This window comes from Chamaea fasciata, unplaced genomic scaffold, assembly GCF_029207755.1.
Source record: "Chamaea fasciata isolate MVZ Bird 193981 ecotype frontalis unplaced genomic scaffold, bChaFas1.0.hap1 SCAF_1, whole genome shotgun sequence".
Classification (NCBI taxonomy): Eukaryota; Metazoa; Chordata; class Aves; order Passeriformes; family Sylviidae; genus Chamaea; species Chamaea fasciata.
In genome coordinates, this window is record NW_027094086.1 from 35,924,674 (window position 1) to 35,949,695 (window position 25,022).

At 42.3% G+C, this 25,022-nt stretch overlaps 1 long non-coding RNA gene across 1 annotated transcript; it reads left to right on the forward strand.

The window, feature by feature from the left end:
* Positions 1 to 1,271, forward strand: LOC136287932 (uncharacterized). Its single transcript, XR_010720420.1, has 3 exons — positions 1 to 201; positions 801 to 969; positions 1,179 to 1,271. It is a non-coding gene; the product is annotated as an uncharacterized lncRNA (long non-coding RNA).
* The last annotated feature ends 23,751 nt before the right edge of the window (positions 1,272 to 25,022 follow it).

The window sequence follows — 25,022 nt, forward strand, 5'->3', positions numbered from 1 at the left end:
CTAGCACTATCTCCCTTGTTTTTTCTGCAACTTTGGGGACGACGTACAATGTCTCTCCGCAGGCGGCCGGGCCCGTTGCCCCGGGGCTGCGGCCTCCGTGGGTGTCCCGAGAGGCGAGGGGTGCTGCCGGGCCGCGCCGTCGGGGCGGGGGAACGGGGACACCGCGGCTACCTCCTTTCGACCTCGGCTGCGTTTGCTCAGGTTTGCCCTCTGCCTCTGAAATCCCCCTCGCCATCTAAGCTTTTCTTGCTCTTTCCTGTCCAGCAGTCAGTCTGCATGATCTGCCCCTAGATCTGCTCGTATTCTTTTACCTGCTTCATCCCGTCTTTTCAACCACCTCTCTTTTCATTTCTCTTCATTCTTTCTTTTCCTTTCCTTTCCTTTCCTTCTCTATTGGGTCTTTCCCCTGTTCTTGAGACATGAATGTATCCCTTCATCTTGCCGATGTGCTCATCTGTGACTTGTCGTGCTCCAAAGGTGCCAACTTTCTCACAAACTTTACCTTGCGGGAGGTGTGGGAGGGAGCTGGGAGAGCAAAGTGGAGGAGACGAAAAGAGAGCGCTTCTCGCCTTCCCTGGACCCGCCTGTTGTGATTTGCCTCTCCCCACCTCACGAAGAAGTGGCTGTTTAATAGTCTACGGGAACTTTAGTTTGGAAGCAAGCAGAAGAATTTATAGAAGCTTTAAATGCGGCGCTTATAAAAATACCGAGGAATAGTCTTTGAGGTTTATGCACTCGTAAACTTTTGCTGATTGCTTCTGGGAAGTTGTCAGGCATTTAACACGGCGTTTATCTTACAGCGCAATGAAAACACATCTGCCCAGCGTCTCGTTACCTGGTTTAATTGTACCGCAGCCCTCTGCCACCAGCTCCTCCACACTTGGGTCATTATTTCGGGAAATGAGTAGCCCGGAGCCGAGCTGCAGAAGAGCTGCGCCGGCCGCCCCGGAGCATTCCCCGGGCTCCGCTGTGAGTGGCCGGGCTGGGGCCGTCCCGGGCGGGGCGGGAGGCAGGGGCAGGGGGGCAAGGACGCTGGAAGGTCCCAGGATAACAGATGAGAGCGGACAGCACGGCATTTGCTGGTTTTCTGTGGCGTCTTTAGCAAGATCTGCTCCACAGTTATTTTGTTCCGCTCCCCATTTGTGAGAGAAGTAAAATCCCCTTTTCCCTCTCCCCAGGGCTGCGTTTCCAGAAAAGTTTCTGCGATGAAAGACACTTTCCAAATTTTGCCGTCCGACGCGCAAGAGTTGAATGCAGACAGATTTTAGTCAGGTGAGGTTAGTGTCTCTCTGTCTGCCCTGAGCAGAGGTACGGCGTGTGCCTGCTGCAGCCGGACGGCCCCGTAGCAAGAGGAGGGCTTGGGATCTTCCGCCACTTCCCGGTCCTTCTTCCAGTGGCCCAGTCCGACGACTCTTCTGCCTCTGACACGCCGAGCCTGGGGGAGATAAGAGCCGAGCGCCGAGTGCAGCAGGGGCAGACCTCATGCAGGATCTGCCCAGCTTTCCCAGCGCAAAGACAAGCTTTGGAGAGTGCTTTCGTTCGCCGCAACTGCATCTGTGTAGTCTTCTCTGTGAAGAAAACTTTATTCAGGTTCAAGGTGTAGAAAAAAAAAAACAACTAGTAAAAAGAAATAAAGTTACCCTCCCCACTGCATCGGCTCCTGGGGCAAACATCCTCAGAGGTGCCTGTGTGCTCAGAGGCAGCCGCAGGAGGCCGGTGGACTCTCCTGGGAGCTGTTCCCCGCCGCGGGCAGGGCCCGCCAGCCGCCGGGCGCTCCGGGTGGCGAGGAGAAAGCCTGTAGGGAATGAGGAGAGGGAGATGCTCTCACCCCTGGGACACCCGGCGGAGCTCCCCGGTGCCGGGGGGAGCGGGCAGGGCGGGGGGACGTGGCTGGTGTGTGTGTACAGCCGGGCTTGGGGGACTTTAGTGTGACGAGGGCCTGCGGAACGGAGGTAAGCACTCCCTCCGTTCCTGATCCTTAGCGGGGGGACAAAACCGGCGCAGGTGAACTTGACCCACAGCGCAGCGGAGTTGGGGCTTCTTGGAGTGAGGAACGACAGCCTGATACCTCGGCCCTGCGCCTCTGGAGTGACCGCTAGAGGTGTAAAAGAAATCCTGGAGGGATGCAGAGAGATCGAGGGCACCTGAGGATTCCCGCGGGGACCCGCCAGTTGTCGCGGGGTCCCCTTCGGGCTCCGCGGCGACCTACGAGCCTCGGCCCCAGCCCCGGTGGCTGAGCTCCCGATCCAAAATCCACAGCACCATCTCCTGGGCCTCGGAAGAAGTGCATGGCCCTCCTCGGAGGCGGCGGAGCTGGTGGCACTGTTGGAGGGAAAGGATGAAGCCATAGAAAACGACATGAAAATGTAAAAAGAAATTACATTTAAACGTAAAAGACCTCTTCAGCGTTTTTTGGCATGGGGAGATAACTAATTCTTCGTTTTGAAGCTGAAACCTGTGGGCTGTCTGTGCTTGGGCAGGAGTCAGGAGGCTCTCAGAATGTGTTTTCTATTCAATTATATAGACAAACGAAGAAATGTGTGTACTTGAAACCAATCAGGATGGAAGAGTCTGATGCTATCCCCATTTCGGGGACAACACAGGGGATATAGGTAGTGAAAAACTCACTGAGTCAGTACACTGAGATTTGTGGAGAATGATTGGAAGGTCCTACCATAAAGCAATATACTCTGCTTTGGTTTGGGGAAGCTGGAGAGCCTTCCTTCTTTCTTTTCTTATTTCCTTCTTCTTTCCTTCTTTCCTTCTTTCCTTCTTTCCTTCCTCCCTTCTTTCCTTCTTTTCTTCTTTCCTTCTTTCCTTCCTCCCTTCCTCCCTTCCTCCCTACCCCCCTCTTTCTATCTTTCCTTTCCCCTCTTCTATTTTCTTTTCTCTCCTGTCCCCAGAGAAGCTTCTTTAGGCCCTCCAAGCCATTTCTCCCCCCATGAACACAGTTCCCCATTCACGTGCATTTCTGCACCCCAATAAATACCTGACTGAGTCTCAGCAGGAGCAGAGGCCAGAGCCCTGGCCATGTACAGTTAATATTTACTCCCTGTCTGGCTTTCCCTTTCAGTCCTGACCCTATTTTCTTTGTACCAAAAACCTTCCTCTATAAAGAACATGGCACCAAGCTTATTCTTCCCACCCTTGTCTGACTAGGCTATAGATGTCTATTTTCAGTTAATATTTCATCACCAAACAGTTTCTATAGGCTTTTGCTTTTCCTTCCATGCTTCTTGAACTCCATCCAGTTCACTTTTATTGTTACTGAAAGTACTTAAATCTGAAAGCAGTAGTCGAGATGCTATCTCATCAGTATTGTATACTGAGAGAGACATCTATCACTTCCCAGGTACATGACACAATGTCTCTATGTTAGAAGCCCAAAAATTGCATTGGATTTTTTTTTTTTTGGTCACACTGCTAGATCCTATTTAATTTACTGAAGCCCATACATACAAATCTATATGTTAGTAGGCACGTATATTATAGCTACTGTATTCCCTTCAGTCGCCACTTTGCAATTATAGGAAGAAAAAAATATTTTGCATGCCTTCTTTCCATTCCTTATAAATCCATGCTGTTTGTTGGTTGTGGATCCGTTCTCCCCTAAGTGCTTAAGATTTTTACCTTTTAGTATTTTTTCCCACTTTAATACTGCAGACTGAAGTTAGCCTTACCAGATGGTAGATGACAGGTTCACTCTTTCTCTTCCTCTTCCCTTGCCATTTTAAAAGATCAGTAAGTTTCTCCTCTTTCTTCTCAGACATCTTAGAGCTCACTAATTCACCAGGAACACTAAAATATTGTCAGTATTTTGGATGCATTCATTAGTTAATTCCCTTTCTTCCCCATTCTGCACATCAGAAGGATATGTTCAGTTTCACATCCTTAGTTTTCTCTCCCTCAACCTTCCCTATGACATTCTCTCAACAATCCTAACTAAAAGGTTGTTTTTCTTAAGTGGGCTTTCTTTATCATAAAAATCGCAATTAGTACTTTTTAAAATTTAGAATCATTGCTCCTTTTTTTCTCTTCTTTGTAGAATAACAAATCTCTTTTATTCCTAGCAATTCCCCTCTTCCCCTTGTAATTAAAAGATCATTTAGAAGCTATACACATTTAAGTAGTCGCTACATTGAAAAATAGAGGCATTATGACTTGCAGTGCTCTTGTTCTCTATAAATAAGGCAATTTTATATGTTTAATAAGTTATCATGGGCATAAAATAAAAAATGTGTTGAAGCACAGTTCAGTAAGAGTCAAAATCCATATATTTAACAGTGAAAAAAAATTTTGTTTTCAAACCCTTCCTGTATTTCAACTATTTCTGAAGTAAAGTGTAAGCTCATTTCCCATTATATCCCTTTAGTTGCCATGATAAGTAACAAGAAAGAACAAAGAATTTCCTTTCTGGATTACTTTGCTAAATTCATACCTTAATCTTTTGGTAGATGATGTTTTTCAAACACACTCAGATGTCTGATTGTCAGCTTTATGTCTCAGCAAGTATTCCCAGCAATTCAGGTACAGTAAAGTATCTACCTCTAGCAAGCCTCTGTGTACTATATAACTTTTATAGTCATTATAAAAAGTAATTTATTGAAAAAACTTAAACCTTTTCCAACTCAACTGACTTTTGATTTAAAGGTGTGTGATCCTGGTTATGGTAATCAGGTGTGGTAGGTGCTTTTTTCAGAATTAGGTTTGCTGTTTATGTCACAAAGTTTAGAAGCTCCGAGAGTAACATCCTCTAAAACATAGCATGTTCAGAGAAACAGAGCTATCTGCTCATGTTTCACTGTTACAGTGCCTGGAATTGCACATAATACAAGGTAGGAGAACTTTTCCCATTTTTAGATCTTTTTTTTTTTCCCCTGGGTATTATTTCTCTTTGCCTTCACTGAAGTACAATACAATTCTGACTATAGACTGGCTCTGGGGAAACAGCTTGTAATAAAAACAGGGAAGCAACATTGCTTTCCTTCCTTCCTTCCTTCCTTCCTTCCTTCCTTCCTTCCTTCCTTCCTTCCTTCCTTCCTTCCTTCCTTCCTTCCTTCCTTCCTTCCTTCCTTCCTTCCTTCCTTCCTTCCTTCCTTCCTTCCTTCCTTCCTTCCTTCCTTCCTTCCTTCCTTCCTTCCTTCCTTCCTTCCTTCCTTCCTTCCTTCTCTTTCTCCCTCTCTTCCTCTCTTTTTCCTCTCTCTCTCTCTCTCTCTGCTTCATCTTTCTCTTTTTCCTCTCTTTCTCATTGGCTGCCTGGCTTGCCAGCTTTCTTTTTGTCTTTCTCTTTCTGTCTTTTTCTTGATTACATTTTTGTCTTTCTTATACTTTCTTACTTTTGGTTGGTTGGTTGGTTGCATCATATACCATATGGCCTTGCTTCGTTTTAAAAGTGACAGAATCCTTTAATGACAGCAATGATCATGACCAACAGGAAAGCTCCTTGTAACAGTGCCTAGCTCTGATTAGCAATGTGACACTCACAATATTTTTGAGCCAAACCATTGCAACGGGATTTGAACTTGTTTTTGTATCCAGAGAAGAAAATGCTGCCAGCTATGGTCCCAGCACTTCACTCACTGTGTGGGCAGAGGCCTGTTGGTGCAAGCTAAAGGAGTCTACTTCACTGCATCCTCAAGGGTCAGGGGAGAAAAATCAGGGAAGCATCAGCAGGTGAGGTACAGATTCTGCTGAGCTCCTGAGAGGACCAGCTGCTGAGCTCTGACATCTGGGGTAGCCCTGGTGTTGTTGCTCAGTTAGTCCTTTATTCAAACTCAAGCATAGCACACCCACTGAAGAGCTGAGCCAGATACCAAGGTGGGATAAAGACAAAGGCCATATGCCAACCACGGAGAAAAAAAACCCATACAGTTTTATTTTGTGAGGAACTTCCAGAGTTGTCTTTCAGAGTATTTTGCAACATAACCTCAGTTACCAAGGACAATCCAGGTACCACTAGGCTTACACACAACTTCCTTTCTGAAGGTAAGGTCGAGTGACCAGAGAATGCTTGAGGGCTGACAAAAGCTTTCAGCATCCTTAGTCCTGTCTTAGGCTGTCACAGAGACTTACTGGTGCTTCCTTTGCAGAGTAATTTGATTATTCCAGGAGAGGACTGCTGGAGGCAAGGAATTCCACGCACCTGCAGGCTGAATCCACCAAGGTGACAGTCAGTTGTGCAAAGGCACGTTTGCATGGAGATCTGAACGTGTTTCAAACTGATTTACTTCATAATTGTCCCATTTCTCTCACTGGTGAACTGCTTGGACAACAGTTAGATATATTTGAGTTTAAATGGGTGTGAAAACAAGTGGCGAGGCTGGAGGCAAGACTAGGAACATCAGATCTACAAAACATGTAAGACTACTTCTGGGAACTTCTGAGCTGAGGCTTTGTCAGGGTAAGGGCATGGAGCTTTTTCACATCTCTGACTCTGTACACATGTACACATAACATCAGGCCTTGTTAGCATAGGAAAGAAGCCCACCATTAATGTAGTGGTTGGTTCCCTACTTCTTGTCTATAACCCTGAATTAAAGAGCTTAGTGAAAACTGGTATGCAGTTTTTCTGAGAGGTCAGTTCACTGAGATCAAACTTATACCAGTCTCATTTGCCATCAGACTTGGAGAGGTGTGCGCTTGAACAGCCAGAGGTTCCCTGAGGCACATTTTTTAGATCACCAAATAGGTCTTGGGGTATTCCTTGCTTCCCTCTCTTTACTGTGGCTATAGGAAATTTTGCAGGAATTATCCATTGTAATAGCAGAAGCTCATGTGTGGGATGAATCTGGACCCAAGTGCTCACACTTCACAAGACTTGGGCACCATTTTTGGTGATAAACTCAAAATTATGCTACCAGCATGAGACCAGGCACAGTGAGAAGCATGGACCCTGCAACACATTGTTATCATATCCACGCTGTTGATTCTGATTCTCTGATAAAGTTAATTGACTGAGTCAGGGCAAATTTGCTCCACACCTGCTCTGGACAGGGCAAGCTCAACCAGCTCTAATCAATCACTCCCACCAGGAAACTGGCACAAACAGTGCTTGTTCAGCTGGTGCCAGCAGCTGAACTTGATGGCACTGGTACAATCCCAGGGTGTGAGACTGTGGGATGTGCAAATGACCCCGGGGGAACTACATCAGAATCTTACACTGAGCCACTTTTTTTTTTACCCTTAAAGTATATTTCCTGAGCCTTTCTAATCAATTTTGTTAGTCTCAGTGTCATTCAGTTAAAGCTCTGGCAGCATTTCCTTCACATGAAGTGTAATTTATTGCATTTGCTATCTGCCTATTATCAGATTGGTTCTAGGATGGACCAAGAGTGACCACGTTCAACATCCTTATCTGGGGGCCTTCAGCAGGAGACATGGCTGCACCTTGCTGTATGGGTAGGGTATGCAATCCAGGAGTACAAGAAACTCTGCCTTGCATTTGCTGGATTCATTCATTGAGAGGTTCACCCCAGAGAGGGGTTGTTTAGAAAGGGCTATTGGACACACTACACCTGCCTCCCCATCCTTTGTTTTATGAATATTTCTGATCCTTTTAACCTGTTTTTCCCTGCTCTCCTGTCTGTACACAAAGCATTCCATTCAAAACCCACTCCTCTTCACAAAGGGAAGTCTCTAAAGGCTCTGACACAAGCCTGTGGTAGCCTGTGGCTGTCCTGCACAGTGGCTCTCAGTGCATGGAATGAGAAATAACTGGACATAGGCCCCAAGAAGAGTGGAGTTCTGCCAGCCCCCTGCAACATGGCTATGGCATGGATTATGGCAGCCTTGGCAAACCCAGGATCTTGGGTCAGACAGAAAACTGGTTGAGAGCTGAAACTCTTCCCAAGGCAGCTGCAGAAGGTTAAACTCTGTACTTGCAGACAGTAGGTGGCAGAAGAAAGGGAGGCAGACAGCACCAAACCTTATAAATCATGTCTGCTTTCGAAGCCTTTAAGTGTGTTACTAGCTTTTGGTCAGCAGAGAGAGGAGCCAGACTAGGATCCTTCCTTTGGAGACAATTCAGACCACACAGCAAACTGTGAGCAGAGGAGGGATCTGCATTGAGCTCAAAGATAATTTGACAAGAGCAGCAGCAGCAATCGCAGCTGCAAAAATCCTAAAGCCCTAAATGGGCAACTACTTAGCAGGAGGCAAATAGATTGTAAAGTAAAATATATTGTATGGAAAAAAACATTTAAACATTCGAATCCTTTCAGTTCCATTTATAGGCTGTAGCTACAGACCTTTATCCTATACAAAACATGGGTTTGCTAAATAGCTCTATGCAGTTTGGGATCAGGAGTTTCAAATAGGACCAGATGGCACTCAAGGGGTTATTGTGATTTGCACTCTATCTCATGATAACTTGCTTGTGTGCCCAGAAGTCCAATCAGAAATCAAGGAGCACATTTATGATTTTAGGCTATATAGTGATAAAAATACCTGGGCATGGGCAGAAACAATGCAATCAGCTCTCCTGTCTTCACCCCAGCTTTCATGGGCACAGTGGTGGTGTGCTTCCCTCTGAGCTGGGCTCTGAAGACTCACATGCTGGAGTTCAGCTGTCCCAGTGATTTTAATTCCTCAAACATCTGGTCTCCGTCTGCTACAGGAAAGATGGTGGGCCAGCTGGGAAATCCTAGTGGCTGCAGACAGCCTGGGAAACACCTATTAGGTCGTTCTTAAAGATGATTTGAAAATGATAGATCACAGGACCTAAAGAGCTTTCACATAAAAGAGCTGATATTACTATAAATAAAGTGCTTTTGGGGTTTTTTGGGTTTTTTTTTCCAATTGTTTTCTGAGGGAAAGATATCAATACATGTAAGATACAAGAGATATGCTCACTAGACATTCAGCAGGCCAACCATGCTTCTAGGAAACGGAAAATAAAAGGCAAATAATGAGCCTGGACTGTTCACACAGTGTAGTTGTTAGTACACCTTACTTCTGTTTGTCAACCATTCCAGACGGGCACTTCCAAACCAGTTTGGGAGGAGACAGGCTTAAGGTGTGGGCCCAGGTGGAGTTCATGAAGTTCATCAAGGTCAAATGCAAGTTTTTGCACCTGGGTCAGGACAATCTGGAATATCAGTGCAGACTGGGGAATACAGTGATTGAGAACCATCCTGTGGAGAAGGACTAAGGAATCCTGATGGACAGGACTCAGAAAAGAGCACTTGCAGCCCAGGAAGTCAGCTCTAGCCTGGGCTGCATCACACGAAGTGTGTCCAGCAGGTTGAAAATTAAAGAGGGTATATTTAGATTGGACATAAGGAAAACTTTTTGTGAAGAGCATGATGAGACATTGGAACAAGCTTCCCAGAGCTTTTGTGGATGCCTCTGGAAATGTTTAAGACATGATTCAATGAGCTTTTGAGAAATCTTGATCTAGTGGAAGATGCTCCTGTCTCAGGAAGAGAGGACTGGATTAGTTGATCTTTAGACCTTCTTCTGACCCAAACTAATCTGTGGTTCCAAGGGTCTGAAAATAGTTCCTGCCACTTCATGCCCAAACGGTAGTATGGCCTGCGAACAGTTTTGGCTCCCTTCGTGCTGGATAGTCATCTCAGACCATCATGGAAGGCTTTGTGTTTCCAGATGCCAAACCTGCCAGCATGCTGTTTTTTTCTTACTGTAATTGTGCACCTGCTGTGTGGTGCCTGTACTGCATCTCTCATGTTATTTTAGGTATTGTAAACCAGCAAAAGAAACACAAACTAGCAATTACATCTTAGGGCTACGAGGGGCTGGAGGAGACAGAGGGCAAGTGCTCAGGGCTCTGGATGAAGCCATTCTGTTGAAGGCGGGTTTGGTCTTAGCAGTGTGGGTATGCATCAGTCTGTGCCACTTTGTCTTCAGGACCAGGGACTCCTGCTGCCTTTACTTGCCTTGGAGTGCAGATAAAAAAGCTAAAAGCTAAGGTTCAGCCTAAAAGCTTGAACCTTCATCACTGGGATAATCTCAGCTGAGGAGTGAAAGTTGCACAACTTTCTCAAGACGTGAAATGATGAAGGTAACTTTGTTCTACTGAACTGGACAAACCAGACTGTAGAAAGGGTCAGCAAATTTAGGGACAAACAGAGACTCAACGTAATTGGTTTCAGTCCTTGGATTTTTTTTTTTAACCTTTCTAATCAATGATAATCAGAGACTGACCATGCAACACTTACTGTCATCACTAAGAAGGATCTGGCAGCTTCTACTTTGGGTTTACAGAAATTGTTCTTTCAACTCCAAATCAGTGATGCTGCAGTGTGAATAAAAACCTGACTGAGGTTCAGTAGTTAATAGAAATGCAGTGTAACAAAGTCTAGTGCTAGATCATGTTTATGTTATGCTGTCAGAAAACCAGAAATCAATCCAATTTCGAGTGGAAGGTGGACAACAGCTGCCAAAACTGCTGCTGGAATGAAACCCTGGAAGGAGAAAGGAAGGGTATTAGCATAGGGTAGTCAGAACAGCTTATTTACAAAAATTATTGTCACTTGAAGGAAGGGACCAGAACAGGAGGGATTTTATTTCACAATATTCACAATATTTAATTCACAATTTCACAGGATTTTATTTCAGCCTGTATTGTGATTCTTAAGCAGTTACAGAAAATGGCTTATCAAAATTAGAACAAAAAACCCCAGAAGAAAAAAATCCTATGACTAAACAGGAGATTTTGGTATTTCAGGTAATTTTTGCTGGTTTGTCTGGAACAGCAGGCACATTTTAGAGTCTCAGTCTCAGCTATGTGGACATGGCTTTATCAGTTTGCAGGAAAGTGCAGGTTTAGGTGAGCACTCTTCTTCAGTCCATTTGTTATAAACTATCACTCAAGTAATAAATACTCATTGGTAAAACAGGGCTACAGAGTCATTTTATTACAATGTTTAGTATTTCTGTTACAGAATAGTGGCAATGAAACAGGGTTAATGCAACCTTAAATTTTGCTTACAAGAACAACACAGAAAAATCTGCTATAAACTGAGAGATTGATACTTAAAAAAATAAAAGAGGGAGATAAGGCAAAACCAGAATGCCCTAGGAGCTGCCACCACTTGATAAAAACAGTCCGCGTACATGTGAGGATATTGGTTGTGTCATGAGAGGTAGCCTGGTGGACATAGGAGGTTGTAAATCCAGATGGACACATGCTCTGCCAAGAGGAGAGCAGACAAGAGGCATTAAGTCAATTGTTTTGCACAAGACATTTTCAGGCAACGACCAGCAGGTAGAGTTGACCGAGTCCCAAAATACAGCGCAGTCAGTAAAAGGCTGTGTCAGGGTAGACCCAGAGTTTGAAATGACAAATATACAACTCTAATTCAGCATCGACTCTGTTAATTAACTTAATGGTTCATTTGCAAGTATTTGAAGGTCTTTGCTATGTTAACCATAGGAAAATGATGAAGATGGTGATGCTGTGTGCTGTCTAAGGGAAGGTGTGGGGAAGTGTGTAGTAGATGGTGCTGGCACACGCCTTTTGGAAACAACTGCTGGGTTGTGCTCCCGTAGTGCCGCACCGATCCGCTCACGCACAGGCGGTGCGTGGAACAGACCTCTGTTGGGCTCCTTGGCTCTTAATGAGTCTAAACAACAGCTGTTCTCTCTTTCTTTGGGCCAAAGTCAAATGCTGAAGCATAAAACATGTGGGTTACAGTGCCATGGAGGGAGTGTGCAATTCATCCTCCTGTAGCTGTGGCAAGCATGTGCACTTGTGTGAGCAGCATTTACATGCATACGACAGTCTTGGGGAGGGCAGGAGAGTCACAAACTACAGATTACAGTTAAAAAGCCCAAAGGAACCACTGCAAGCATTTAATTTGACCTCCTGTGCAATGCATAAGACTGCAGTGAATTAATTTGTTTAAACTAGATCATGTCTGTGGAAAAGAAAATCCTAATATTTCAATTTCTCTGTTAATGCGGGCTAACCTTGGAGAAATTGCTCCTGTGATGGCTGTTCTCACTTTTTAAAATATGTCACTTTCTCCTGGTTTGAATCTGGTTAGTTTCAGCTCCTTAGCATTGCACTATTGCACCTCTCTTAGTCAGACTGAAGATCATTCTTACTAATGTTAACTGAGTTGTCAATTTCCTACTTGTTGAAGTCAATCCCTTCAGTTTATCACAGTAAAACACACCTCAGGGAGTCTTCTGGTTATTTGCTGAACTCCTTCTGTGTTGTTAACTGCCTTCTTGAGGAGGACCAGCAGACCTGGATATTGTCCTCCAACAGCACTCCCTCAGAGGTTCAGTAGTTGGCTGGATGTTTGAATGCTGAGCCTGAATACAAGGCTCTTCTCCCCTGCTTGATATTCCTTGTTTATGAATCCAAAGATTACAGTAGACCTTAATTTGCACTTAGAACAGTGTTCAAGTCTCTGGCCATCTTTTCCCTTCATAAAACCATCCCTCTTTCTTTGTCAAGCTGATAGAGTTACAATCAACTCAATAGTTTTGTTTAGGATGATGTGGGTAGGATATTACCATGGTTTTAGTAATCTTGAACTTCAATATTTTACAGACTATAGAATAGATTAAGCTTTTTTTGTCAACTCTTCTGGAATTCTTGTACACAAAATGTTTTGCAATGTAACCTCCATCTACATTGTGTCAGGGATAATTCATATTCATTTAAATGCACCTGCTATATCTTCAAGAATTTGCATGTGCACTTCAAATATGTTACAAGTTATATTTAAATATGCATTGCAGACCAGAGAACTGGTATTCAGCTGCTCACAGAGTTTAAAAGCAGAAAACACTATTACCATAATTTAATCTATGTTGGTCCATGAAGATTCTACAACGGGTTCAGTTCAAGAAGCAAAGAGAAGCAGCCTGACATTGATTTCTGAAGCTGTACACTTTGGTCTAACTTTTGCATGACTTAGACTGCAGATTTCCTTCTCTGTACTTGTTGGAAATAACATATAATTCCTGTGTGATCTGAAGCAGCTTTTTCAAGCTCACCTTTTCACCTAGTTCAGACATTTCAGCTGTTGAGAAGGTAGCAGAGTAACTGAAAAATTTCAACAAAGTCCAATTATCCTCACCATTAACATTTTACACAAGTTCTAAATGAACTGTATTCAGTATCTGTTGCTAGCTATTGAAACTTGAAGATCAGACATTGGTTGAGGTTAGAAGTGAACTCTGGAGGTCATCAGGTTCAAACCCTCTGCTCACGCAGGGTCTGTAATAGGAGGTGTCATAGGATCATTTCCAGTTGCCTTCTGAGTAGCCCCACAGGTGGAGACTCCACAACCCCTCTGGGAAAATTATTTCAATCTTTGACCAGCCTCACAGTAAAAAATAGTCTGAGCTTTCTTTGTGTTTAGATGGAATTTCATGTTTTCAATTTATAACCATTGCCTCTTGCCCTGTCTATGGCTATTGCTGAAATGAGTCAGGCTCCCTCTTCTTTGTTTTTTTTTATTATTTATTTATTTATTTATTTATTTATTTATTTATTTTCCATTAGATATTTGCAAATGTTGGTAAGATCCCCCCTGAGCCTTCTCGTCTCCAGACTGACAGTCCTAGCTCTTTCAGCCTCTCGTCACACAAGAGATGCTCTAGACCCTTGATTATCTTTGTTGACCCTGCACTGGATTCCCTCCAGTAAGTTCATCTCTCTCTTTTATTGGGGAGCTTAGATCTGGACAGATTGCTAAATATGTCTCACCAGTTTTCAGTGGAGGAGAAAGATCAACTTCCTCAACCTACTGTCAACATTTTTCCCAATGTAGTCCAGGATAGTGATGGCTTTTTTTTTTTTGACTCATTGGTGACTCATACTCCCCTTGCTGTCCAAGGACCCCAAGATCCTTTTTTACAGAGTTGCTTTCCTGATGGTTGTTCTCAGCATGTCCTGGTCCCTGGGGTTACACCATTATCTAGGTACAAGAATTTGCGTTTCTCCTTGTTGAACTTCAGTAATTTCCTCGCTGCCCAATTTTTCAGCCTGTGGAGGTCAACTCTGAATGGTAAAACTCTGGTGTGTGACACACACCTCAGTTTTTTGTCACCTGTGAACCTGATCAGTGCACTCTCTTCCAGTGACCAGGTCAGTAGTGAGGCTAAACAATTTTGCACCAGTGTGGTGTACCCTGTGGTATACCGTTAATAATTTGACCACAAATGAAACTTATGCTGCTGATCATAACTTTCTGGCCCCAGTTATTTACTCAATTTCCCATTCATCTCACTTTCCACTCTCCTAACTTTTAGTTTATCAGTTGTTCAACAATGATGACAGTGAGACAATGTCAAAAGCTTTACTGAAATCAAGGTAGACAACAGCAACTTCCCTTTCCTCATCCATCAACTAGCTGTCTTATTATGGAAGGCCATCACACTGGTTAGACATGACTTCCCCTTCATAATTCTATGCTTATGACTTCCAATTACCTTTCTCTTTGAAAAGGGTTTCCAGACAGATTTTCATCATCTTCTCAGTTGACCAGCCTGTAGGTCCCCAGCTCTTTGTTCTTGCCCTTCTTGAAGATAAGAGTGACACTTTCTATCTTCCATTCTTCAGGAACATCACCTACATGACAAGACCTTGCAAAGATAATCAAGAGTGACCTTGTGATGAAATCAGCCAGTTCTTGTAGGACTCATTGTGTATGTTTAATTTGTTTAAATGTTTCATAACCTGTTCCTCCTCCACCAAGAGTGATTCTTCCTTGTTCTGGCTTCTCTTTGTTGTTGAACAGGCCTGGGGTTCCTGAAGACTTTGTTCCCTTGGGGAGGCTGCAACAGCCCCCACTGACATGAGATCATCTGCTTCATTCAGAAATAGACTCACATTTTCCTTGTTCAACCTTTTATTACCGTAACACAATGGCAGGGCATCTGCTGGTTGCCTTGACATCCCTCAAGAAGGCCAACTTTAGGGGAACTTTGGCTTTCCTAACATCATTCCTATGTGTCTAGGCAACATTTATACCTTTCTCCTTTGTAGACTGTCCTAGATTCCACCTTTCATATACTGCCATTATGCTTTAGAGCTCTGTCAAGTGTTCCCTGTTGAGCAAAGTCTGCATCCTAATGCACCCACCTTTTATTTCCCCTCTGAGTATTGGTGTGAAGCATTGTTCTCAGAGGATGCTGTCCTTGAAGACCTGCTACCTTTCTGAGCTGCTTTAACCTCCAGAGCTGCCTCCCATGGGATCCTACCTGTAAGGTATCTGAATAAATTGAAGTCTGCTCTTCCAAAGAGCAGACTTTATTCTGCTTGTCATCTTCACCAATGAGGGTGAATTCCTATGGGGATTTACCAAATTTATGTTCACTTAGAATGGTTTAGGGAAATGAAAGCCCAAGGTTCAGTAATTGCTTAAGGAAGTAATTTTGGGGTTTGAGTTCCAAGCATATATTTTTTGTTTATGGCAAAGTAGAAATCCTTTTAAGTCAACTTAAGACAGATAATAAGATTCCTTTTGCAAAGGATGGACAAAAAAAGATCTATTTTGTCATCTCTGAGGTTTCAGACAAAAACGGATCCTTCGTCCTTCTCACTGAGGTCACTGCATGGAACGTGGTTTCTTGCAGCGAATGTCGAGCATCTCTTGGCAGGTGGCAATGACTCTCAATAAGCAGTGTAGATGGGTCACCTCATTTTGGATAGAGAAGAGTTTGGGCATATTGATACAAAATGTACATTTGCTTTCACGGTTATCAAATGATCATGATTTATTTTATTTAGTGTCACAAATACCACTTATCTGATACTGGTAAAATTTCTTATTGCAAAGGTTTTTGTTGTTGTGTTTTTATTATTATTATTATTATTATTACTATTACTAATACCATTACTATTATTATTCTCTGTATAAGTCTTTAAATGAAGTCTTTAAGTTAGGTTTTCCAATGTCTTTAAGATTAAATAGAGGCCTTTCCACATATTTTCTTGTGTCCTGCAGTGGTGATCATAGAATGGACTCCTAATAGGGCTAAATTCCATTCATAATTATGGAGAAGATAAAAGATAATGTGACTGGAAAAGGAGAATGTTTAAAGGTTGTTTTTATCTTCTTCTTCTTCTTCTTTATTTTTTTTAATTAAGTGAATTGCAAAAGCTCTTTTTAGGTCATTCTAAGCCAGTTTGTAAAATAGTGGAGTGCAGTTTAAAGTAGTTACTTTGGATCAAAGGAACATGAAGTAAAATTTGCAGTAACTGGAGGTACTGTGTTTGGCTTATTTATTAGAGCAGTGCCAGGACACTTGCACTGCAAAAGCCTGTGCTATATATGTGGTATGAATAAACAGCATTTCTCTCTTAAAAATCTAGCAATCTCACTTTTTAAAAGCACTAAAATTATTTAAGATATAAATAATTTGTATTAAAATATTAGAAGCTGAAAAAATCCAAGAAATATATATTGACCAAATAGGGGCCATTCCTGTGTCTCAGAGAGCTATGAATTTTATAACCATACATAAACAATTACAAAGTGCACTCCACTTTAAAGAAATGCACTAAAAGAGTAAAAGGTTCTACTAAACTGGCAAAAATCAGTGAAATTAAAAAAGAATTAAACCTTACTCTGACCTTATTGTTTTGAAAACCCTGTGTTTCTGAAATTTATTTATTTATTAGGTTTAATTTTTGTATCTTTTATTTCCTTTTTTGGAAATGAACAGTTGACAGTCTGCTTTATATGCAGCATGCATAGCACATAAATAGCATTCAAATTAAATTCTACACCAGCTGTACATACCCCATACATGTGGTTCGCGAATGTTGCTGACTGCAAATGGTGCATATTTTGATTTTCAGTTGATATCTAAAACTGTGAATTATCTTCTGAATATGTAGTGTTTTGCTTTCAATCCCTAGATTACATTTTTATCAAGCAAAATAAATACAACTGTCTGATAATCACAACCTGGTTTTTTTCAACAAAGGTAAGGATTAGATCCTTGCAAAGTGACCCCAAGTCTTGTCTTCTTCAAGGTAAAAGTCCCATTTCAGGTGTGAAAGGGAAGTTTGAAAGGAAAAGTAGCCACAGAGGAGAAAACCCAGAATGCTGCTACATGCTGCAGACTGTTAACCTGAAGCCTCTTGAATAAGGGACAGCTTTTCCTGCAGTCAAGTCCCAGTGTGCCTTGAATGTAGTAAGGTTTGGTACTCAGCTATTAGCTCTTTCAGGCATGTTCACACTGCTTGACATTTATGTAACACTGACTCCCAGAAACCTGCTCCAGCATCCACTGGGTCCAGTATAAAACCTGTGAGGATTTATTTGGATGTGGCCTGTGTCTGGTTCTTCCAATATCCTGGTCAGGAATATGGCAGAGAGCCATCAGAGGGAGGAGAAGTAGCCAGATGGCACAAGTACACTGTTGCTTTGGCATTTTTTTCTGGCCAGCTGACTGGCGCGATCTCTAAGGAGGATTTTTGTTTGTTTGTTCATTTGTTTTGTATCTTTTCTTTCAGGTAGCCTGTGGACCTGAGTTAAACTCACTGGCAGCTTGATCACCTTACAGATTTTCCACCTTTTCTTTTTTCATTTGTTGTACACAGTGTTGGGGGAAATTTACTTTGGTATACTAAAATCTTGCCCTGATTTCATATTCATCTTTCATAGAAAAGCCTTGTTGGCTCTAAGGAGTGCCATATGCTTGAAAGACATGCAACACTGATATTTTTTTTTCTATCAGCATGTCTATGAACATTGTAAAAATTCAAGACAAACCTCAAACGGAGCTAAGACATATATAGATATTTATGTCCACACACCTCAGAGGGAGATAAGACTTATATTTATCCCCACAGCAAAGACTTTATTGTAAATTCTGTCTGAGTATGAAAATACCCTCTTTCACTGGCTGTATCTCAGATGTGGGCATGCTCCTTAACAGGTTGAGGGGTTTGAGGGGAATCTATGGGTGCTCCCTCCTGAGAGTGGACATAGAAGTAAGATCTGTCTCCTCATCTTCTGATCTGACCAGACATGAGCCATTTCTGGCCTATATAACTGTGTTAACATTGCTCTGTGCTCAAGTCAGTAAGGCCTGGTGACAGGCTGTGTATATTACCGGTTTGTGTCTAAACAGCTTCGAGACTGGAGCTGGCTTGGATCCAGCCTTTTGAGAGCACCGACCAAGCCGCCTGCGTGTATCTGCACCTGTCCACGTGGATGCATTATAAATTGTATACCATGCACTACAACTCGCTGTTTGTAAATGACATATTGTGACACCTCCTCCTTGAAACACATTTTTCCTCCACCTAAGCCTTTCAGCAATAATCCAACACAGAAACAACATGACTAAGAGAATAAGTGCATCTCTGGGAGTTACCACTTCTCCTTTGTGTTTGAACCCTGTGATCTGCCTAATTGAGAGATTGATCTTGATTAGTTGTGAGCACCCACGGTTCCTTCTGATGGGAGCATATGGTATTGTACTGTATGTGCTTTGAGCCAGGAAACAGATCTCTCACTACCCCCTTTACACATAGGGCTGACATTACTATGAAGACAGGCAGCAGTAGTATAATGCCTTCCAGCAACTGTGAAAAGTGTCTGTGTGATTCAGATGCTTTTCTGCTTACTGATAATTTAGTTATAATAGTACCTTAAAAAGTGGTTCATCAACCTCCTCAAAACAAACACTCTTGGGTCATCCATCTACTTGCACCCTTACAGGTGATGATGTTCCTTCTGGTTTAGTATATCAATGGTGAATGAGTGACTTCAATATAAAATGTAACTGTCAAAACATTCAATTAAAGCTGCTTTAGGCAAATATGTTTTCAACACTTCAGTTACTCGTTCTTAAATACTCTGTTCAGACTTAGGTGATTGATACTACACCCATTTCAGTGACTTTGATTTTGGTAGACAGCAGCATCAGCTCAGTTGTTCTATGGGATGAAGAAGATAGGAAGCAGCTGCATTCGTGGTCTGCAGATGTTCGAGACAACACCAGTCAGGAAACTGCTAACTACCTTTAATTGATCAGCTCACCAAAGTGGGGAAGTGAGCGTTCACATCTGTGGCCCATTCTTATAACGTGTTTTCTCCTCACTAATTCTTGCTACTGTCTGGAAGGTTTCCAGACTGCTGCTAGAGAGCAGAAGACAATTACTTCGTAAAGAAGCAGGCATTTCCAGCTCTTGACGGGCCTTCAACAACAAAGCAGAGATGTTTTCTGTTATAGTAACTAGTTAAAGTGAATCAACTGTACTTAGAGAGGATTTTAATTGGGTTTTAAGGTTCGCTACTTCTGTAGGACCCCTTAAGCCTTGGTGCTTCTCTTGCTGTGCTGAAAATCAAGTGGGGTTAAAAGTCTTGCAAAAACTAAAATGAAGTTATGTATCAGACCACTATAAGTCACAGGCAAGAAGAAGCAACACAAGTCGTGTTTAGTCTGGGCCAAATGCAAACGAACTTTCTCCTGTCTTTACTGAGCAATGAAGCTGTGAATGAAAGCTTTCCTAAACCCTGCAGTTCTATGTGCAGCTGTGCCTCTGGTAGCAGAGAGAAAAGCCCCGACTTTCGAAAGTAAACTTGGTTTCAGACACTACTCCATCCGTGGGGCTTCTGTGGGTCCCATTCAGATTCAAATCTTCTGTGTCTCTCTTTAACCCCAGGGCTTCCTAATCCTTAGCTCTACCCGGGAGGAACTTCCTCTGGCAGCCCAGGGCTGCCTCTGCCTTGGGAATGCTAATGTCCCCCGGACATGGCTGATTAGGACCATCCCAGCGCTCAACTGGAAATTGGCTAAACCCCAAACAGATTGCTAGCCCATGGCTCAGGCTGAGTAAGGTTCAAATCCCAGACTCATCCCATATTCGGCATCTCTAACCATTCTTTAAACCCTCATAGTTTGGGAGAGATGCATGTAAAACCTGTCTGCCTTTAGGGTGATAATGTGGCTGCTCCTAACCTTGATATTGACGGTTTCTGTGATAGACATAGTGACAGTTATTATATAAAGGTAAAGATGGATTTAGAAATCAGAGTCTATTCTGTGAATCTGCGAGGTGAAAGGTTCAATAGTAAGAATAGGTAACAGATTGTAGAACTTCTTGTAATTGGATGTTTCTGAGCCTAGGACTGGATATCTATTGAAGTAATAGTATCCAGACTTATAAATAGTAAAACTCCCAAAACTTGTTGTGAAGTTGATTCTTTTTCTTGGAGACTTTTAGTCACATGGTGAAGTTAAACTTTGTTTCTTTAGATTGCATTGACATCTAGAAAGAAAGTTTTGTCTATATCTGAAATTTAGCAGCTTTGCAAGACGTCTGTTCAATGTAATTGTGTAAAAGCACGTTGACTAGAATCAGCATGGGAAGAGTTTACTCCTGTGTTATTCCAATATGCTCATTTCCTTTGCCTGGACATTGATATAATGAATCGAGATACAATGTGAAAAAAGATTAGCTAAGCTAGGAAAAACAAAATGGTGTAATCTATGATGCAAAGTAAAAACCTCAGTTATTTATCTCAAGTATGAATGTTTTTCAGTTTGGAGCACAAGTTCCTATATAATTTGGAATTACCAGAAAAAGAGGAAATACTGTATTCCTTGTTTTCTATCAGAAGTGTAGAAGGTATGAAACTAGAACTTGAACAAGAAAAGGGAGAAGAAATACCTTTTTTCTTCAAAAATGTATAACTGCTGAACAGGAAATACTGGTCTAAAATGTAACCTGTCTGAGAGGAGCTAATGAGAAACTGCTGGATCTGTTGCAACCTGAGGACAAGGATTCTGCTGGGGCTCCACATTGTGTATGGAGAAGTCACTGAGAGGCAGAGCTGACTTGCCACTGCACATACAGCTGATACAGAGTTTGGGAGCTCATGCCAATTTGACATGCAAAGGCAAACAGAAGGATGTGGAACAAACCCACATCTTTTGGCAAAAGCTTGACTAAGCCATGCCTTTGCTACTGCTGAAAAATAGTCCAGGACAGACTTCTGGCAGTGAGGCCACACACCATGATACATTCACTTCCACACGCCTGAATTCTTGTCCCCCTTGAAACAGAGGGTGACTATATCCAACCCACCACCTGGGCATGCATCCTGGCAAGTGCTGTGCTCTGAGCCATACCCAGGCAGAGCAGGCTGCTGCTGTTGGGCACGGACCAAAACGGCACCAAGGAACATGCTGACACAGTGACTGATCATGGGCTTGAGCCTTTGCTTTATTTATGCAGTATAGAGTCTGCCTGAAAGAGCATGATGGAGCTCTTGGGCATGTGTCCCTTAAGCAGGTTCTCCTCAAGTGTTAATGTTCTGCCCATCCACCTCACCCTTTATGTCTTCTTTATGTGTCTCCTCAACTTTTGATTAGTCTTTAAAACAAAATATATTCACCTGGGGACATTTTGAGGGGCAACCGTAATCCACAGTGTGGAAGTGGGGCATTGGACAATGAATACCACAGCTACTGCTCCATGCCTTATTCAGTCTCCAAGGTTTCATTGAGCTTTCTGCCTGAGAGCCTCCAATTTTGCAGTTCAAGGTCTTAGGCTGCTTCTGTCTATATATAAAAACAGGTTGTGTATGTGATTGATTGACTGGCTGGCTGTTTGACTGACCAACTGTGCCTGTTCACAGCAAGAGGAGATTTTGGTATCCAGGGTGCTGCTTGATCCTGTCTGTCACTCATGCCACTTTGCTGAAAATATGGGAGAAATGCTGTAGAACTTGCCCAGCTGTTCAACTAGCAATGTCGTGTGCTGAGAAACATCTTAGGTATTCTGAATGCTCTGCATATTTCTATATTCTGAACGATCCTGGGTTAGGGTAATTATTCATTCTTTTGTTAATACTGATGAGTACTGCAAGTATTTCCCATGCATATGCTGAGTGATGTTCATGAAAAAATGTCTTTCCCTTGAATGCAGTGTGTACAAAATGTGCCTAAATGCACTGCCACGGTAAATTGCACACGTTGAGGTGTAAGTTTTTGCAGCATTTGACATCCTTGTGGTGTGGGGTTTTTTTCTCCTGAAAGCAGAGGATATCATGTGTGGTCTCCGTTGTGAACAGTTGCTCCTCATTATTTCTTAGTTTTACTTTGGATGTATCCAGTTTGACTGCCCACTGCCTATAACTGCATAATTCTATGGGATATTCTGGTTTTGAGCTCTGAGTTGCAGGGTTGATCTATAAATCTGGTCAAGAAATCTCCAGAAGGTCAGTGTGGAATAAATAGCAACAGTGAAATGTTTTCCCTTTGTTTCATTATTAGTAGATGGCCTGATTCTGCATTTTCAGTGAGACAAATTTGGCATTGACATCATTTAGAAGCAGTTCAGTTTTTATGGACTGATGATAAAGTTGGACTGATACCAATGTCAGACTGGCATAACGGGTTTAAAGATGGACATAAGAGGCATAAGCCAAGAGTTTTTGATTTCCCCATAATGTGATCCCACTCTGCCCTTGTTCTGAGTCAACTATAATCCACCTAACTGAACTAGCCAGAGACTATATATTATCTCACATCTCTGGCTTGGTATCTGGGGCTCAGTGTTGTGTCATCAATAGTCACAAGGTTTGGCATCACCTTGGAGAGCAGAGGTGAAAATGTCCTTTTTTGTGCCTTCATGGCACCACCCCTGTGGCGTTGGGCTACTTTGCCAGTGGTTCTGCGCAATCACTAAAACTAGTCAGGAAGGTTAAAAAAAAGGAAGAGTGGGCAAAAAGCATTTAATGTGTGATAAAGTAAGTGATTTTATAACTGATTTTACTACTTAAAGTTCAAACATTATTTTCACTAGCTTTTGTCGGGTGTAAATGAAGATGAAAGAAGTTGGACAGGAGGAGACTCGAGTACTGCAGGATGCTTCAGGGATCACATCTTTAAGGGTTATTAAACACAATTTGTTTTTGTCAGATTTCAATTTGTCTGTGTTTTAGCAAATCCTAGAAACTTGAGCACTGACATTTTGTATATCCTTATTAATTATTCGTTCCTGAGTATCTGTACTTGTTTGACCTTAAGAGTTACTACCTGTTTACATTGAAGAAGACCCAGTAAGACTTGTCATATATCGTCCTTCACAAAAAATAAAATTAAAAAAAAAAATCAGAGTCTTTCTCCCTGGGTAAATGAGGAAATAAAACAACCTGGGCTGGGTCAATGGTTTTAATACTTGTGGGAAACTCTTAACATGCTGCAGAAGCAGCATCTAAGGAATCTGCTGAGATAGCTGGATCTGCAGTTCTAGGTTAAACTTAGGGATACAGGACCACACTTCATCAATGCTATGTGGGATGAGCTGACCCTTGTGCAGAGTGCCACCAGAGGACTCATGCATCACTTATGCCTGATAAAGTGTCCTAAGTGGAACTTTGGTTCCACTTTGGTTTTGTGAGGGTAATATGGATTTTCTCCACAGGAGTTAAGTTTTAACCACTATGGGTAAGGTTTATACAATCTTTGTCTCCATAAAAATGAAGTGAAGAAAGGGAGAAACTTCCACTGAAGTCAAAAGGATATTGAGTGTGTTGCACAAACCCCACTGACTTCAACACTTTGAGAGCGTATCTGGCTGCAGTTTTCCAGTTAAAACAAACTTTTGCTTTAAGATCTCACCTTCATGAAGGACTTAATGGGAAAAATTTGCTTTCAGTGATATCAGTGGTTTTTGCAGAGGCTGTGTGGAAGTCTGGACTTCCCAGGAACTGAATGTCTGTAGCAGACTTACAGATCAATTCACCATGGAATTGACAAGACCAGGGCATTCAGGTTTTGCAACATTAATGCAGCCCAATCATTTCACCTTTCTACAGCTAGTGAGGGAGCAAGAATAGCATTTAAAGGTCCTGGGATAAATATGTTTAGACAGGATCCATGTCTTGTCTCTACAGCAGGATTCTGGGACATAATTTTCACACAAGACCGAGATTCTGGAGTTTCTCTCATGAGACTGAGGACAAATCACGGTCTCCACAGCTCCAGTCTTCCTGTGATGCAACGGTGAAGAAGACCTGCAAGTATGTTAGTTCTTAATATTCTGTGGTTTGGGATTGAGTTTGACTTGGACACTGAGGAACTCACTGGACTGATAGGTTTTCCTCGAAACAGCCAAAAGTTTGGCTGACAAAAGAGTGATATCCCTTTATCTCAAAGAAAAAGACCTTATCAAAATATGCAATTTTTTTCCTGATATTAATTATTTTTATAGTTTTCCCTAATGGTGTCATATACAGTTTTCATTTCAGATTAGGAAAAAAACCCCTCAATTCGAACATAGAGATTTTTCTCACAGAAAACCTTGCGATGGTATTTAGGGCTACAGCTCTGAGGTTCATCAGCACTTGTCTCTCTCTCCTTGAACGGCCAATGAGCCATTAAACTCAGCACAGTACTGCAACTGTGAATGATTCCAACTTCCCAAATGGGAATGAAAGACGAGGGCTAATCAGGGAGCTCAGGAGGTCTCAAATCCCCACCATGAGACCTAGTCAGGTATTTCCTTCTCTGTAAACTGTGACTCCTTTATGACAACAATTTTAGTGTTAACTAATACAAAACCCATAAAGGTGAAAAACATGTATTTTTTCTTAGGAGCAATGATCTCAGTTGCTGATATTCCATTACTTGCTGATGAATGAGTATCTACCATCATAACTAGCTTCTTGGTGTTTTTTGGCCTGCCTTGGAAGTTAGAGCTGAATTAGACCATGGGTTTGCTTGTTGTTCTTCCTAAAAATGAGTGAAGACTTGAGGCAAAAGCTGTGTTGCTCTTGTTGTCAAATTGTACTTTTTCTATGGATCTGTTGATGTTTCTTAATTTGTATGTGTTTGGAGAGACTCTATGAACTTCCCAAAGTGAGTGGAGAGCAGTGCTGCTGCAGAGATTGTAATTCAGAAAAAGCTTTGAAACAAGGCCTGGACTAAAAGAACTGAGAGGCAGAAAGTAGATTTTATTATCTTATTAACTATTAGCAGAGTTTCTTGTACAGCTCTAAATTAAATGTGAACGTTTTGACTTCTCTTTGGCCTTTGACACAGTCCCATACAAGACATTCATCATTAAATTCCCC